The sequence below is a fragment of the Vulpes vulpes genome, chromosome 10 (genome assembly GCF_048418805.1).
Source record: "Vulpes vulpes isolate BD-2025 chromosome 10, VulVul3, whole genome shotgun sequence".
NCBI classification, from domain to species: domain Eukaryota; kingdom Metazoa; phylum Chordata; class Mammalia; order Carnivora; family Canidae; genus Vulpes; species Vulpes vulpes.
The window spans coordinates 32,862,012-32,878,658 of record NC_132789.1 but is presented as its reverse complement, the minus strand read 5'-3'; the positions used below and the strand labels follow the sequence as shown (position 1 = coordinate 32,878,658).

The 16,647-nt window shown below is 43.5% G+C and overlaps 1 pseudogene; it reads right to left on the bottom strand.

The window, feature by feature from the left end:
• Window positions 1-8,513: 8,513 nt before the first annotated feature.
• Window positions 8,514-16,099, bottom strand: LOC112931994 (nucleophosmin-like; annotated as a pseudogene).
• Window positions 16,100-16,647: the final 548 nt, after the last annotated feature.

The window sequence follows — 16,647 nt, the reverse complement described above, 5'->3', positions numbered from 1 at the left end:
GATTAGGGTGGTCAACCAGGGAGACTGATTAAACCAGCTTTCAAACCAGCCCTGCGGGGCCTCCTGGTCCCTTTGTCTTTTATTTAGCCTATCCCTGAGTTTGGCCATGGAGTCTCTAATGACTCCAGAGTGGTCTGCATAGAAACAGCATTCCTCTCCCAGGGCCGCACACAGTCCTCCCTCTTTCAGGAGTAGTAAATCCAAGCCTCTCCTGTTTTGAAGTCCTACTTCTGAAAGTGAGGTGAGGGACTGTTCTAACTTAGAAACGGACTGCTCTAGTGCCCGTAGATCCTCATCGACAGCTGCCTGGAGTTCTATATAACGTCGTGAGCCCTGGATCAGAGCAGCTGCGCCAGTACCCACCCCAGTAGCGACCCCTAGTCCCAACATAACGACTAGGGTTAGGGAGACAGGTTCGCGCCGAAAACGGGTGGGATGTTCATCATACTGATTTTCTAGAGTTTCAGCAGGGTGATAGAACACCCTGGGTATGATCTGCACCATGACACAGAAGTCGTTTGAGCTATTTAGAACCTTAGCTGACACACAGGGGGTGAGGACTTTGTTGCATGCCCACCAAGTTCCCGGCTGGGGCTCCAGGTAAGAGTCAGTCCCTAAAATCGGGGCGGTAGTATTGCAGAGTTCCTGGTAACCCCGGGTGAGTATAGTTAGCCTTGACAGTGATGTAATCCCAGGAGGAGGAGGGCCTCTCATCCTGTGTCTCCCCTAGTCTCGCACCCCCAATTTTTACAATAGAAGTGTTCCCCTTCTCCACAGGTGGGATTTAGCCTGCGATCTCTGTGGTACCCGGGACAGACATAAAAGGGAAGAGTGCTTAGCATGGCCCTTCTGTCAGGCGTGCCACATCCTCCCCATGGGTCTAATCCCAGTCGCCCTGGAGGGCTTTCTCCGTTAGGGGCTCTAGAGGTGTCCAAGTATCCCTCCAGGTCCCATGGGCTAGGGGCCCCTATGGTTAGCTTGCATAGGTCAGGATATAGGTTAGGCCACCAGGTTCCCACGGGGGCGGTCTTAGTTATAGACCAGACCTCGTCACCCCCAGACGTTAGTACCTGCCAGGTTAACATTTTGAGGGCATGAGGGTCACCTTTGGCGGAGGTGAAGAGCGCTAGGAGAGGTAGGAATATAACAACTGTCATTGAACAATTTTTGAAAGTCTTATCTTGAGCGGGTTTTGGGTGCGGTGGAGCTTCCATTGGGGTGGCTCGCCCGGTCCGTCCTGGCTGGCGTCAGCGGTGCTCGTTGATGGGGCGCGCTTGACGTGTGAGGCGTGGACCCAAGCAGCAGTGCCGTCTACCTTTAAGGCGGTTGGGGTGGTCAGTAGTACAGTAAATGGGCCCTTCCAGCGGGGCTCAAGCGTCCTGGACTGATGTTTCCTGATGTAGACGGAGTCACCGATCCGGAACGGGTGTGGGTCGGTTGTGTCTCCGGGGCGGTAGACAGCCGCAAGGGGTTTCCAGATCTGGCGCTGGATAATCTGGAGCGCCTTTAGCCTGTCCAGCAGCAGTGTCGTAGTCCCAGGTCGGGCGAACCAAGGGGAAAACATCCTCGATTTCATTAGGCAGCTGGGGCGGCCTCCCATCCGCCCCGGGGCCGTTTTTCTGTAGACGCGCGGTCTCTCCTCCGTGGTGAGGAGAGTCTGCAGGAGCTGATCAGGGTGCCCATGGGGTCCTGGCTGAAAGACCGGGGCCTTCACCTGCAAGATAATATCAATATTAAAAGTTCCGTTCCTGGGCCACCCGACGTTGAGAGTTGGCCACTCTGAGGAGCAGAAGGTGACCCATTTTCATCTTCTGACTTCGACCGAAAGGTTGTGTGCCCGGCCGGCGACTTCTTTCCAGTGATCTAGAGTGAGGCTTAAAGGGGTGGTTACAGTTTGCCCCGCGGGTGTAGAAAAGAGGTGAGCGGGGAGGAGGAGGACAGGAAGAAAGACACAGAACAGACAGACGTACACAGATGACAGGACCGGCACGGCAGATTCAGATGGGAGCGGTCGTGAACAACGACCCTCCCCGAAGAGGAGGGAGTGCGGGGCTTCGTTCCTCTTCCAGACCACTCCGGAGTCCGACTCTGGAGGGGGACCAGGGATCTCGGGCACGTCTGCCTCCCCCGCTGGTCCAAATACAGAGTACAGCGTCCTGCAGGCACAATACAGACCCGGCACAATACAGACCCGGCCAGTCAGACAAACAGACGAGACAGATATGACATTTAGCGAGCTCGGTCTTACCTCCTACCGGTCTTAGGATTGAGCCTGGATCCCGGACGAGCCCCCAAATGTTGGACCCTGGCTCACGGGTGCCAACGTGTCCCGGTGGACGCCCCAGAGACTCAGACCCCAGACAGGCAGATGCAATTAGCAAGAGGGTTTATTGAACGTTTGCGCAAACGGGCTCTCCGCCTCCGAGGAGGAAGAGGGCCAATCATGGCCCTTTTAAAAGAAACAAGTTTTATTCAGGCCACTAAAGGTACAAATATTGATTTGCATGATTAACAGGCATGAGGACACCAAGAGATGCACGATGTGACCTAGGAGAACACGGTGGACGTGATGCAAGAAAGAACAGAAATACATGCAGCATGTATCTCACCGACTTAGTGAGATGAGTGAGGCTGATAAGAAGTTTCTTCTTAATTAGTGGGAAATACAGGTCTAATTGAAACACAGAAGAAAATTCTAAGCCAGTTCAGGTGAGATTATGAGCATTCCTTGCCCACCTACCAGGCCCCACCCTTACTACATATATATATCATGAACTCAATGGCTCCTTATTGGAAAAACGAAGGTGCATGAAATCCTGTCACTGCTCCTAAAGAAACGGTATTTAATTAAATCCACATTTCATATCCCCTATTCATGTATCAGGTATTTAAGATATCACCTTCCAGATCATATTGTAGAATAGTAGATAAACTAGATGAATATACTGGAAATTATCAGTATAATGAAATTCTAAACAAATCCTATTTGAGGGGCTGATGCTGATAATTCCTTTCAATGCAATGAGGTGCCTGTGGTGATATCAGCAGGTGGAGATTTTGAGCAGCATAAAAATGTCAGTACTAATGTCACCAAAGTGGGGGGACCGAGCCAGGACACACCCGGGGTGTGCGAAGTGCGAAGTGCGAAGATGAGATAAACCTCCACCCTGGATGCCCTGACCCCCCTCCTGATGAGGAGCTACTCTGGGAGCAGCACAGGGTCCCCAGGACCTGCGAGGACAGCAGCCTGGCTGGGGACAGCTCCCCGAAGCAGGTGGGGTGCACCGAGCTGCTCTGCACCCACTGCAGGTGCCCCAGGCAGGAAGGCCCTTCCTTTGAGGTGGGAAAATCAGAAGCATGCTTGAATTATGCCAAGAAGTAAAGCAGCATAGCTTCAATAAAATAGTTTATTATCAGCTTGTTACCATGGGAACACAAAGATCGGAGTGGATACTACTTTACCTTTTTGTATGAAACCACTCTAAGGGGAAACATGATATAAAAATTAATAAACAAGATTGGATATGTTTTGACATTAGTTGTTTATGAGGCCTGTACATTTTACCTTAAAGAAAAAAACTGTTCAACAATATTCAGATTGGGGAAAACAGTCTTCATAAAAAAAAGAAAACCGAATAAAGTCAGTTTTATTTTGTTATCTAGATTAAAATTAACACTGAAAATGAAAAATTACAGTAATTTTTTTTACTTTAATTATTTTCCATTCCATTAAGCAATAATATTTGTCAAGTTGAATTCCATCCTTCTGTTACTTCTCAAAGGCTAATATTTTCAAATACATTCCTCAACCAATTTGAACCAAAAATAGAAGCAGCAAGGCACTCTGTAACACATGGCATTTATTGTCCAAAAATAGATTTCTCTGAATCTGTTCCCTTATCTGTAGCGTTAATATGTAGATGAAAAGTTAGTCATTTTTTTGCAATAAAACTGTATGAGTCTATTCGAGTTGTAATACTCTATTTTAATATTTATCCAAATTATAAATTTCACCAAGAGCTCTCATCCTTAGGAATTTGGTTGGCATATATTTTGCTAATTGAAATATATTTGATATTTAACATTGTGTGTACTTAAAGCGTACATGTTGATGGGTACGTTTCTATATTGTAATATGATTGTCATTGCAGCACTAATTAGCACCTCTATCATCACATAATTATAATTTGCTTTTAGTGGTTGGAATAATTAAGATCTAGTCTCTTAGCAAGTTTAATGATTGTAATACAATATTGTTGTCTGTGTTCTCTGTACTGTGCCTTAGATCTCTAGGAATTATTCACTGTTCATTGCAAGTTTGTCCCCATGAACAACATCTGGTTGGTCTCAAAAAACACCATCAAATGGAGGGCCTGCTCCTTAAAACCAGCTATTACCAACCAACAGATTCAAAATTAAAAAGTGTTAATATTACGTAGACGACAGACTCCGAAGTTGTCAGGACAAAGCCACAGTGTCCCTCAAAGAAATTGAAGAAACTTCCTTAATGTTTTCCAGACAGGCCAGCAGTGGAAGCATCTGTGAAACAACACAGGACTTGTCAGGGTTTCCATGCGATGAAAACTCTCTTGATCAATAAGTACTGGGAAAAAAACCTGATTTTTAGAAAAAATCCAAAAATGTAAGATTTGTACAGTTTTCTATATATTTGAAACTACTTGGTCAGCTCAATACCAAGTAGGACCGGAGTCCTCCGTGGAGTCTTCACCACACCTGTTGAACGTGTGTTCATTGCCCATGGAGCCCCAGGGGCGACTGTGCAGGTAGTAAGACGGCGCGGCCCGCTCCCTTTTTCAGCTTTGGGAGCAGGTGTCCACACCGGCACACTATTGCAACTTCCTCCTTAACTACATGGAAACCATTGGTGTTTACTTTGGAAAGAGGAGATTCCTTTCCATCCATTGTCTGTAGGAACAGCAAACTAAATCTGGAGTAGGTAAGATATGCTTTCTGGCTGCAGAAGACGCCCCGTGCACCTGTCTCCTAGTCTGTTCCCCATCACGTGACCCTCCTGCCACCTCAAGCCCTCTTGCTCTACCACCCCCCCCATCCATTCTCTCCTCCATTGTAGCATCACACGGAAGTATCATTCTATCAACACTTCCCCTTATTCATTTTAATTTTATCTCAGCTCTTTGAGGGCAGAAATTATCTTTCTTAATCCATATGAGCCAAGTTTATAAACTAGAATTTAATGACTGATTGGTCAATATCTATTGAATTCATTGAGAAAACGATGAGCTCTCTAAATGTTGCATTTTATTTGGTGTCATACAATAAAACCCATGGCAATTTTGCCAATAGAACAGAAGGAAATGCAACAAGTGTTGACTTAAATTAAAAACAAAAAACAAACAAAAAAAAATAATCTGCATTAGAAGTCTAAGGGGAGAATCATACCATACAATTCCCCTTAGTATTATAATTGTATTTCAGCACATACCTGCACATTGTTGATGCAAAACCATTCGCTGTTTTTCAGTAGATACAGTGATTATATCTGCATAATATTGAGGTTGCATTTGCTTTTGCAAGAGCAGTGATGTGATCACTATTTAGAAAGGAGTATTACTAACATGAACCACATGGTAGAAAGCTTTCTTAAGATGGGATTGAGTTTCATAAATGTATTATATTAAGACATTAAAGTACAGTTTCAAAACGTTCTGCGTTTTTAATAGAAATGCAGTGCCAGACCACAACGCGATTTTTTCATGTTGTAATTTGCTTTGTAAACTTTTTACAAGTCTATAAAATTTATAAAAGGGTTAAGTGACACAAACATACTGATGTCATATTAAATTGCCTTTGCTGTAATGTATTTTTATCTTGTTGCTGAACATCTATTTTTATATTTAAGAACTATATATCTCATGGGCATCCCTCCTAACATGAGGAAAGGGTTTTCCCCAATGAACATTTTCCAGCATTAGGCTGAGTGAGAGCTTGATGTAAGTAAACAAGAAAACCCTTTTATATTTTTTTCAAACTTCCATTAGCAATCATATTTATATCATATTAGAGATAAGCCACGATATATCAATTCCGTCACAAGGAACAAAAATAAATCCAAAATAAAAAATGTTCACCTGTGATTACACTTTAAAGTGGCTCTGGGGGTCCCAGGGGGGCTCAGGGGTTGAGCGTCTGCCTTTGGCTCAGGTCATGATCCTGGGGTCCTGGAATCAAGTCCCGCATCGAGCTCCCTGCATGGAGCCTGCTTCTCCCTCTGCCTGTGTCTCTGTGTCTTTCTGTGTCTCTCATGAATAAATAAAATCTTAAAAAAAGGGGGGGGCTCTGGGGACTCTGGGCTTTGCAATGAAACTGAAAACACAAGCAGTTCAACTGAACAATTGCCAGACTGGTAGCAATAAAAGCAAGAAAAGAACATGTTCTTTGGGAATCCTTACGGATTTGCCAATATTCAAGTAATATCCAAGCTTTATATATGGCAGGTCCATCCTCCCTGGTTTAAAACATGACTATGCCTTTTCCAAATGTGCAAGTTCTGTGAAAATAGTGGGGTGTCAGTAAAGTTGCAGCAATTGCACAGAGCCCAGCTGCCTGTGATGTCCAACATCTTTCCTGGAGTTTTGTCTCCTGGAATTTTGCATGTAGTTCCTAACTCCCCAGCCTCACTCCCCTTTGCTCTCTCTCTCTCTCTCTCTCTCGATCTCTCTCTCTCTCTCTCTTTCCCACTTTCACCTGAGTTTTCCACTTAACATTAGCCCTGATGGATGACCCAGAAGAACAGAAGAACCTCAATGTAGGGATGCCCTGGCGGCTCTGGTTGGACTCTATCGGTACATGAGGACATCTGTTTCCCAGCAGGCCCAGATCTTTGGAGTATGTCCCTCTTGAAATAAGTAAAACAAATGGACAAAACCCAAGCAAAACGTTTTCCCCTCAGAAATGCCCAGACCAATAATGCGTGTGGATAATTTGAGGGAATGAAATATTTCGAATAGGAGTCAACATAATGCAGTGACAAAGAGATAGAGACTTTGGAATTAGATATGCTTGTGGGTTTTGGTTCTTCCTGCTAATTTGACATCAGCCCTGCCACTGACTTCTCCAAGTCTCAGCTCTATCCCTACAAATGGAAAAGCATTGCCTCCTTCAACCAACAATTATAAATATTAAGTAGTCAAGGTACAGTACTATCAGCACAGTATATTATATCCTTATGTGTGATGTATAATATTAACATAAATATATGTTACAGTATAAAATATAAAATATATGTAATATGTTTTACAAGTATAATTTAAACTCACAAATAATTGGTAAGTACCTTGAGCTACTTCTGCTCACCCAGCGTGACCAATGCCATGCCTGTGAGCATGTTTCGCCTGTAGGCTCGTGTCCCAAGATGCTCCCACCTCCACTCCCATCACTACTTCTCTGTCCTCAGTTTATTTATTTATTTTTTAATTTTTTAAAATTTATTCATGAGAGACAGAAACACAGCAGAGGAACAAGCAGGTCCCATGCAGGGAGCCCGACGTTGGACTCAATCCTGGGACTCCAAGATTATGCCCTGGGCCGAAGGCAGGCACTCAACCGCTGAGCCACTCAGGCATCCCAACTGTCCTCAGTTTAGATCAGCTGCCCGTGGTGATCATTACAACATTCAAGTACCTGCAATTGTACCTGTTATCTGCTGCCGTGATAATGTGACGTAACAACTCAAAACGCTGGTGGCATAAAAAAACACGTCTTCATTGGGTTCATGAATTTGTGGGGTTTAGCTGTCAGCCTGGGTGGCTTGCTGGATCATTCACCCATTTGCAGCCGTTATGGCTTCTGAGGGGCTGGTTGACTGGCAACTGATCTAAAGGAGCTGCAGGTGGCATAATCTGGGCAACTCAGCTTTGCCCCATGTTTTTTTATTATTTTTATTTTTTTAAGTTCTGGTAAAACATTTATTTTGAAAATTCATTTGGTGCTTGGATGATAAACAGAAAATAGGAGCCAGTATCTTGTATTTTATTGCTTTACTCTTTAGCCCTATTTAAGTTCTGAAAAACCAAAATAGGATGTGATCTCCGTAGAGATGAGCACCGAGCACTTGCTCAATACCTCAGGTGAGAGCCCACGAGGGGTCCCCACTCATGAGGTGTGTCAGAGCCACCTGTCCGACTTTGGACCCGGGGCCAGACGCCAGTGAGGACCCTGTGCGGTGGGCTGTGTGTGCACTGGCTCCCCGTTGTGGTCACGCTCCCCCCACCCAGAGGTGATTTGCTGGATGCACGAGTCCCACCAAAGGAGCGTCCCTGGGTCAACACTCTGCCCTGGGGTCGGGTGTGGATCAGAGCTTCAGGTTCTGGAGGGAAGGATAAATCCCCTTGTTGTTAAGGGATGACAGAGCCGGGGATTTCCTAGGAGAGGAAACAAATTGTCCCTGATTGATAGGAAACCATCACTGCCGTCTGTGGCATTTATTGGCTCTTGAGGTCCCAGGATTGAGTCATTTTAGGACAGAAATACTGTCAGGCCACTCGAGGCCAGAGAATAAGCTTCTTCTCTACCGGATCTGCAGGCATCCAAAGAAGGTGAATTCACATAATTTAATGGCTGGTTTTGGCTCATTAGTAAAACGATTTCTTTCCAACAAACGGAGCCAATGCAGAAGTGGAGAACTCATTTATGGTAATTCTCTATTCAGCAATTTAGAGACACCCTTTCGGAGATTACTTCCTAAAAGATTTTCAGAAGAATGGAATTGATGTGGCTAAAAACTCTGTCCCTCAAAGCCTCACGGAGAACCGGGCTCCTTGGTGGTCCTCAGGGGAGGTTAACTGGAAAATGTCACAAGAGGGGTGACTGCAGGTGGCAGGTACAGGCTGGGTTGGGACAACCCCATCCTCCTGGTCGTGGCGTAGAGAAGAGGCTCTGCACAGGGCCTGCTGGCCGTCCTCAGGTGGACGCATGATCAGGATCCTTCAACAGCTCTGCTTCCGTGACTTGACCCAGAGGAGTCACTGGGGAACTTCATCGTCTGGCTCTCAGGCTGCTGAGCTAACAGGCAGCAGAGATGGATGGGCCCCAACGTGACTAGGGTGATGATCTGAGTTTGTGCCCCAAATTAGGCACAGTTGAGGGTGAAAGGCAGTACTCTGACAAGCACCCTGGGACCACAAGGGCAAGTGGTCTGCTCCTGGCAAAGCTGCTGTGGGCGGTGGTACCCAGACTGGGTGGACTCTGGAGGCCCCGTTGGCTGGCTGTGGTCGGCCTCCTCTAGGGCTGGTCGGGGGGCAAGAGTAGCTGCTGATCCCACGTGAGATGGCCCCTGTGCTGCAGTCGTCTGCCAGAAGCACCATCTCCTTCAGTTCGGGGATATCTGGTCCCTTCACTAGTAGGACACGGGTCCTCCTGATGTCTGGATGGCGTGCTGGTGGACCTGCAGCTGGGAGGCCAGTCTCACCTCTGTGGTGCCTGGAGCATCCCTGACCTGAAGCTTGTGGTTTCTTAAATTCACATTTTTGGTCATGCATTCCCCATGTCTCTGTTCTTTACCCAACCGCTGTTCAATTCACCCACCAATCCATTTATTGAGATTTCACATTTGATTTTTATTTGTCTGTCCCCCATTTTTATTTCGAGACTATGTTCTTTGATGTTCATTTTATGTAGCAGCCTGTTCCTCCTTAACAGACTCTTTTCTCCTCTGCTGATATTACTGATATATATTTTTAGTTTCTTCTCTTTCCTCCAAGTGGGCTTTTAGTCTGTTCATCTGTTTAGTCTCTGATTTTGATTTTGTGGTTTAATTGAGTATAGGGTGATCTCTATCTGCCTGCTCTTATGTAAGTTAGAGGCTGATCCGTGGGTGGGCTTGTGGACTGGGATACACTGGGATTGTTCATTCATGGAGGGAATCTCATCTTTGCACATGTAAGTGTTTTTCCTTTTGGATGGTGATGTTCCAGCTGCACCCCAATCCACACCAGAGCATTCTCTTCCTGGTTGCTACCATTGGGCCACCATCATCCTAGGAACCAAGTGGGAGAAAAGGGTGGGGACTCAGTATCCACCAAGTAAATCTCAATCCATGGCCCTGTTTTAATTACACTGCTTCTTCTGTGCCTTCTGTTCCCCATTCTGCTTAATGTTTTCTGGAAAACACCTCCAATGTTCTGTCACACGAGAGAGGAGTAGCCATCTGGATTCTCAAAGTAAAGAAGCTATAGAGGGTCTTAGCATTTTTTTTTTAAAAAGAACCTAGAGTAAGCATTCAGCTTTAGCCCCAGGTTCGCCCATCAATGTGTCCTAGACGCAGCCAATCTGAGCCTTTGGGGGATGTGGTCAGGTAACTTGTTCAGCGTGATCCACTGCTGACATAGGCTTCCCAGCTGCTGGGTTAATTGCCACCAGTTATCTGTTTCTCACTCTTCAGAATGCTTCTTGTACCTTCTGTTCTCATTTTTTCCTGAGATAATATGTCTTTTGAAAAGTCCCTTCCTATCACCAGTGGTATTCAATGGAAGTGTCAACTCAATCTGCCATATTGATGTAGAAATCTGAACCTGACAAGAGCAAGACACGTACCATTAAAGACACTTTTTTGGGGGGGGTTACGCTGTTGATGTTATAACAGTGTTCCCCAGAAGGACTTTGGAATGGCACCCCAACATTCACCACAGTGCTAAGCTGGAAGATGAAATAAGAAGATATGATCAGCTCAAGATGCGTGCTTCAACAAAACCCCTAAGAATAGGGTCAATGTATTAGTCTGTGGGTTTCCCAGAGTCCTAAGCAAAAACAAATAGAACACAGAATTTAAAAAAAAAAAAAAAACACAGGGATTTTCACACCTAAAAGAGTAAGCTCAATAGAGGGGGAAATCTTCAGTTATTGAGTGGTGATTAAATCCCACACCATTTGTATCATGACTTGAAAATGGAGCTCATGGGGCACCAGCTGCTGACTCCAATTTTTTTTTCTAATAAATGGAGGAGCGTACATTAACATCTCAGCCATATGAAATGCTCCCAAAAGTAGAGCGGAACTGTCATCAAGTAAATTTACATGAGTTTGAGTTATTTTTTATGGAGTGCATTCAGACACTTTCTGTGAATTATGTTTGACACAATTTTTTTAGTAACTTGATGTCTTGGTCAATATCAATGTTTTGAAGGTATGCGTTTTAAATTCTAGAATTTAGTACAGCTAAGTTTTCTTGCCACAGGAAGGAAAATGTGACACTGGTTTTTAGTGGTTTGCATTTAAACAAAAACTATATATATTTAGTTCATTGTTCTGATTTTTATGGCAGTATAACTCACTTGTCGAATCCCTAGGCTACACGTATCATATATTTCAAATTACATTTTTCTCTACTGTCTGTGATTTTGACCAATATTCCAAGTAGGACCAGTAATGCAGTAAAGGTGTGCCACAGTTCTCGCTCCTACTTGGTGGTGGGTTCTATACCGTCATAGTGACAATAGAAAAAAGTTGTGGCTGAGCAACACTATTTCCATTGGTTTCATAGACAGAGTCACAAACTTGGGAAATCTCCATAAATTGAAAGCCTGGAGCTTGTCATTGGCATTAATAATGCTGACAGTAATTGCATTAATCTAAGAACCTTTGATGAGACTGCAGAAGCCAATCACAGATCGGTTTCAGTAGGATCCTTCTGTGTTTTCCTTGGAGCACGAATGTAACATAAATGCATTTTATTTCACTTAACAAGTAAATGAATCAATATTAATAAGCCACATGAGCTACAAATGTAAAACATGTCCTTTGAAAGTTATGTCATCCATTACAACTACAAAATGAGCAGGCTTTAAAAAATTTTAGAATATCAGTTCAGCTGAATTTATCCCTAATCAAGATGGGAACTATTGTGTGTTTTGTTTTAATGGTTCCTTTGCTATCTCTAAGTACTAAGTGATATTCCTATTGTTTCTCATCTATGTACATACAGGGAGGTAGCCACCTGCCCCTTAGAAAACGTGACATACCCAGTTTCTAGCAGCAGTACGTGAAAATCTTTAATAATTAAAAAACCCAAGAAGAATAGGCTTAGAAAAGGTCTCTGCAAAAAGTGATAATATTACTGCAAAGAGCTTCAGAGGAATCCAGCAGTTGATTTACTTTAATAATTTAGAGTCAGCTAATTCTTTCTTTTCACATAAATATAATGATGATATATTTTTCTTTATCACATTTAAATTATTTCTAACTTTAATATGACTATTCTTTTTTTTATGGAACTATATTAACTGATTAAGATTTGAGGGATAATTCTTGTTCTGTGTTACAACAGGTCACTTCATTATCTTTTTCAAATTTCTCCATGTCAAAAAAACATATTTTTAAAGCTTCATAAAATTAAATTTACATTTAAATACAATCCATTCTGCTGAAAAAAATCCTGAATAAAGAGTGGTTTTGTCATAGCTATAAATGTGGAGCTTTAGGATTATGTCAACCACATAAATTGAAGTATTTAAATGAAATGAAATAAAATTCTGCATAATACTATCCATGTGCTTATTAGAGAGAGATCACCTTTAATATATGATTTACCAAAGTAAGCCCAATTAGTGTTCCGAAATGTCTCAGCTCCAACAATCTGGGGAAAAATGAAAAAAGCATAGTCTTTCAGAATAGATTATATTTCACAGATGTCCAGAAGATGCTGAGATATGGCTTTTAGAGGGAATGATAAATTGCGTGCTATTACTACTGCAAATTTACTTATATCAGTTTTGATTTTGTGTGCAAATAAATAATTTAAAACAATATATTGTCCTGGCATTGATGTAATTGACTTAATTCTGCTTCCTTACAACAAATTATATGAAATAAAATGATAACATTTGTTTAATTTGTCAAGGAAATTGAGCCACAGACAATGAACCCCAAACAAAGATGAAGCTCAGTTTTATGCATCGTACATTTATTATGTTAATTTGATCATGATAACAAAAACCTTTGCAAACAACTGACAATGCAAACAATACTAACAAGCAGAAAAATTCAAGCTAATAAATAACCCCCAAAGTATTTTTTGGCCACCTCCAGAACAGAGAAATAAACATCTGCTATTTGACAAAGACCCAGTCTATGAAATTTTGGCACAGCAGCCTGAGCTGACCTTGACAGACATAAGAGACCATCCGTTTTGAGTGGGGCTCAGAATATGGAAGGGCTCTGAGGTCCAGGTGGTCATTCGGGCAGCCCTGTCATTGGAACAACACAACTCAATGGACATCAAGGGTCTCTCTGCAGTTGGAAAATACCTGGGCATCCCCAGGATGAAGGTCTCAAAGAAGTCAGGGTAATGGACTCAGTTTTGGACATCATAGCACATTGCCGTACTCTGTACAAAAATAGCTCTCAAGAGCTACGGACCTGGTAGTGATGGAGAGTCAAACTGGACACATCAAGTGACCATGTGATCAGAACGGCTCTTTCATAGTCCAGGTTCTGTGAGCACCAACAAGTCAAAGGTAGGGGTGGCCCAGCTGATACCTATCCTGAGGTAGAGATGGTACATTCCAGACCAGAGGCACAGAAGGAGAGGACACAAACAAGCTCCATGCGTAGGCAACCTCCTGTCACCAAGAATGCCACATGGTAGTTTCCTCCTTGGCTCAAATTTAAGTCCACTTTGGGGTTGTTTTCTGACTCACTAACGGAGGAGGAAATCGGCAAAGCTGCCTACTAGCTGCATTGCTCAGGACAGCATGCTAGCTAACACTGGAGGAGGGCTCCACCAAAGCCCAACTCAAGAGTATCCTGAAGAATCGCAGGGGGGAAGCATCATCCCAATGGACACTGTTCACCCACCTTGTGTAGAAAGAATAGCCAGGGTAGGAATATAGTCTGATTCATGGGAATGATGTCCAGCTCAGCTGGTTGGTCGAGGATAAAGAACGATTAGAACACTGGACATGAGGAAGAGTCAAGTTGGCCGACTTGAGAAGTGAAGACCTTCACTCTCACACTCACACAACAGCATTCATCTAGAGATTCTCTACCTCAGGCTTCCAGAGTATTTAACCAATGGACACAGGGGTCTGGACTGCAAACACACTCCACTAGAGACCTGCTGAAGCTCTGGATACATCATGGAACCCAGTGAATGGGTATCTGGGAACAATAGTAGCAGGACCTTCCCTCCCAAGAGGGGCACAGGCCTCGCTCAGCACCAGGACCTCGGTGGCAGGGCTGTGGGGTGGTCTCACCACAGCCTCTCCTTGGAGATTCTGGGTACCTGGTCCTTAGTACGAGGGTCACCCGTATCATCCAGAAGTTATCACTCTTTTCTGTTACATGGAATCATTATCATTTCCATGTGTTTTTTCTTCTCTGTAGATAAATTGCTTCTCATAAACTTCTTGTAGAGCCTGTGGGCCTCCTTCGCATGTGCTCAGACTTACCTGGGCTCTAAGGATATGCAGGATTAGCTCTGAGTGTCCCCCTGAGCGATGCCTGTTCACAGATGTAGCCTCACACTTGTCATCTGCGACCAAAGTGTGCCTGCATCTGATGGGCATTAGATTTAAAGGCATGTTGACCATAGAGCAGATGCTGGTAGAGTGATAAGACTTAAGACATTTGATTTTCAGTTGGATAAAACACTGATAATGTGTGTGTGTGTGTGTGTGTGTGTGTGTATACAACGAACAGACAAACCAATATAACCATTCAATACTTCCTATCTCAAACTTCTGTTTCTTGAGTCCAAATTGAAAAAAATAAACCTTATAGATTTGAGTTAGAGATTAAAAAGAATATGTGATTCTTTTCAAAAGCTGCTTCCCTTCCTGGAGGGGACTAGGATGAGAACATAAATCACTTAGGACACTAGTACATCCCATCAAGGCAAATCAAGATAAGTGTTTATTACACCCCACCTCCTCCCCCCTTCAAAATTTATATTGTAGAACAAACAATGAAATGTCTGATGGAAAGCTGAAAATTGAATCTTCATCATCCAATGTTGCTGAAGTTCCCCCAATCTCCCATCAGGAGAAAGCCCTTGGGAAGATCATATAAGTGTGATAGACATACAGAGGAAATTAAGGTGCTAAGATACTGCATGTCTCTCTGGCTCCGAGACTCACCAGAGCAGGGTTTCTGAATCACTGAAAACCCGGCTTCATCCCAATAAAAATCTCTCTCCCTCATTTAGTATTGTTTATTTTTTAAAAGGTCTTATTTATTTATTCATGAGAGACACAGAGAGAGAGGCAGAAACGCAGGCAGAGGGAGAAGCAGGCTCCATGCAGGGAGCCTGATGAGAGACTCGATCCTAGGACCCTGGGATCATGACCTGAGCTGAAGGAGACGCACAACCCCTGAGCCACCCAGGTGCCAACAATGGCACCTTTTTCTATACTTGCTTGCATTTTTGCTTTAATGTCTTCTGCAGAACTAGGTCCTTTTGGTGTTTTGGGCATCTTTTCCTATTTTTTTTTTTTTGGAAGGATTCCTGACCTTTTTGACCTTGGTGTTGATGTGTTGATGGTTTTGAATCTTTTCCATTCTGGTTTTATTTTTGTGCCTTTTTGGCTGGAGTATCTCCTATAGATTTTTTTTTTCCTGGAGGCTTGTCTTCAGCCTCCTCCTCACCATCATCATCATCACCACCACCACCACCATCATCATCATCTTCTTCATCTTCATCAGCAGTAAGTTTTACTTTTTTCCTGTGGAAACCTGTTACCACTTGTCGGGGCAGCGCATGTTCCAGATACGTTATGGAGCTCACATGGTCCTCTGACTCCGCATCTCCTGCCGTCCACCTGTGTCACAGGCTCTGAACCACATTTCCTCCATGGGACCACAGGTGGTTTATTTCCAGGCCCTCAAGGGAGACCATTGGTCTTCAAAGTTGCCAGCGCAACATCAATTGGATTGCCTTGGTCCATTGCCTCTGCTTCCACGATGTACGATTATCCATCCTTTGCACTAGCCCCTAAACTGACCATTCTTAAAGATAATTGGTACTTGTTTCATCATTATCCACCTTAGAGTGCTCATCTTTGTCACCCTGTAATTCAACTGCAAAGATAGTTCTGGGCCTCATGTCCATGTCCATCGAATCTTCCATGGGGTGGTGGCGTGCATGTAGGTGAGAGAGAAGGTGGACAAAGATAAACAGCTACCATCCCAGTGAACAGCCGTGCGGGAAGGAGCCAGGCTAGGGGGTAAATGAAATAATTTAAACTGGAAGGGACAGTTGCGTAAACTCCATCATTTTAGGGAGGAAAAAAAAGTCACGTGTCTGTATTTTTTTACCAGATCCCTGGATTATACAAAGAAATAAATTTTGAGGTTTTTTTTTTTTAACTCCTTGTCCCATATTCAGTTGACTATGATGGCCTTATAGACCCTTATAATCTAGGGTAATTTATCTGTCTCCACTGGCTAATGCTGAGACTCCCATTAATTGCACACATTTTTAAATCAACTTTACGTAAAATTTGAAGTGCCTATTTTTTCATTCCCTTTCTCTTCTAAAACTATTTATAAATTAGTTATTACGTACCAACTTAAGTTAAGCTGTCACTGATTAGGACCACTTATCTTGCTCAAATAAAGATCACAAAATAAAGGTTACAATTAAAGTAACCTATGAACTATTGCAGCAGAACTATG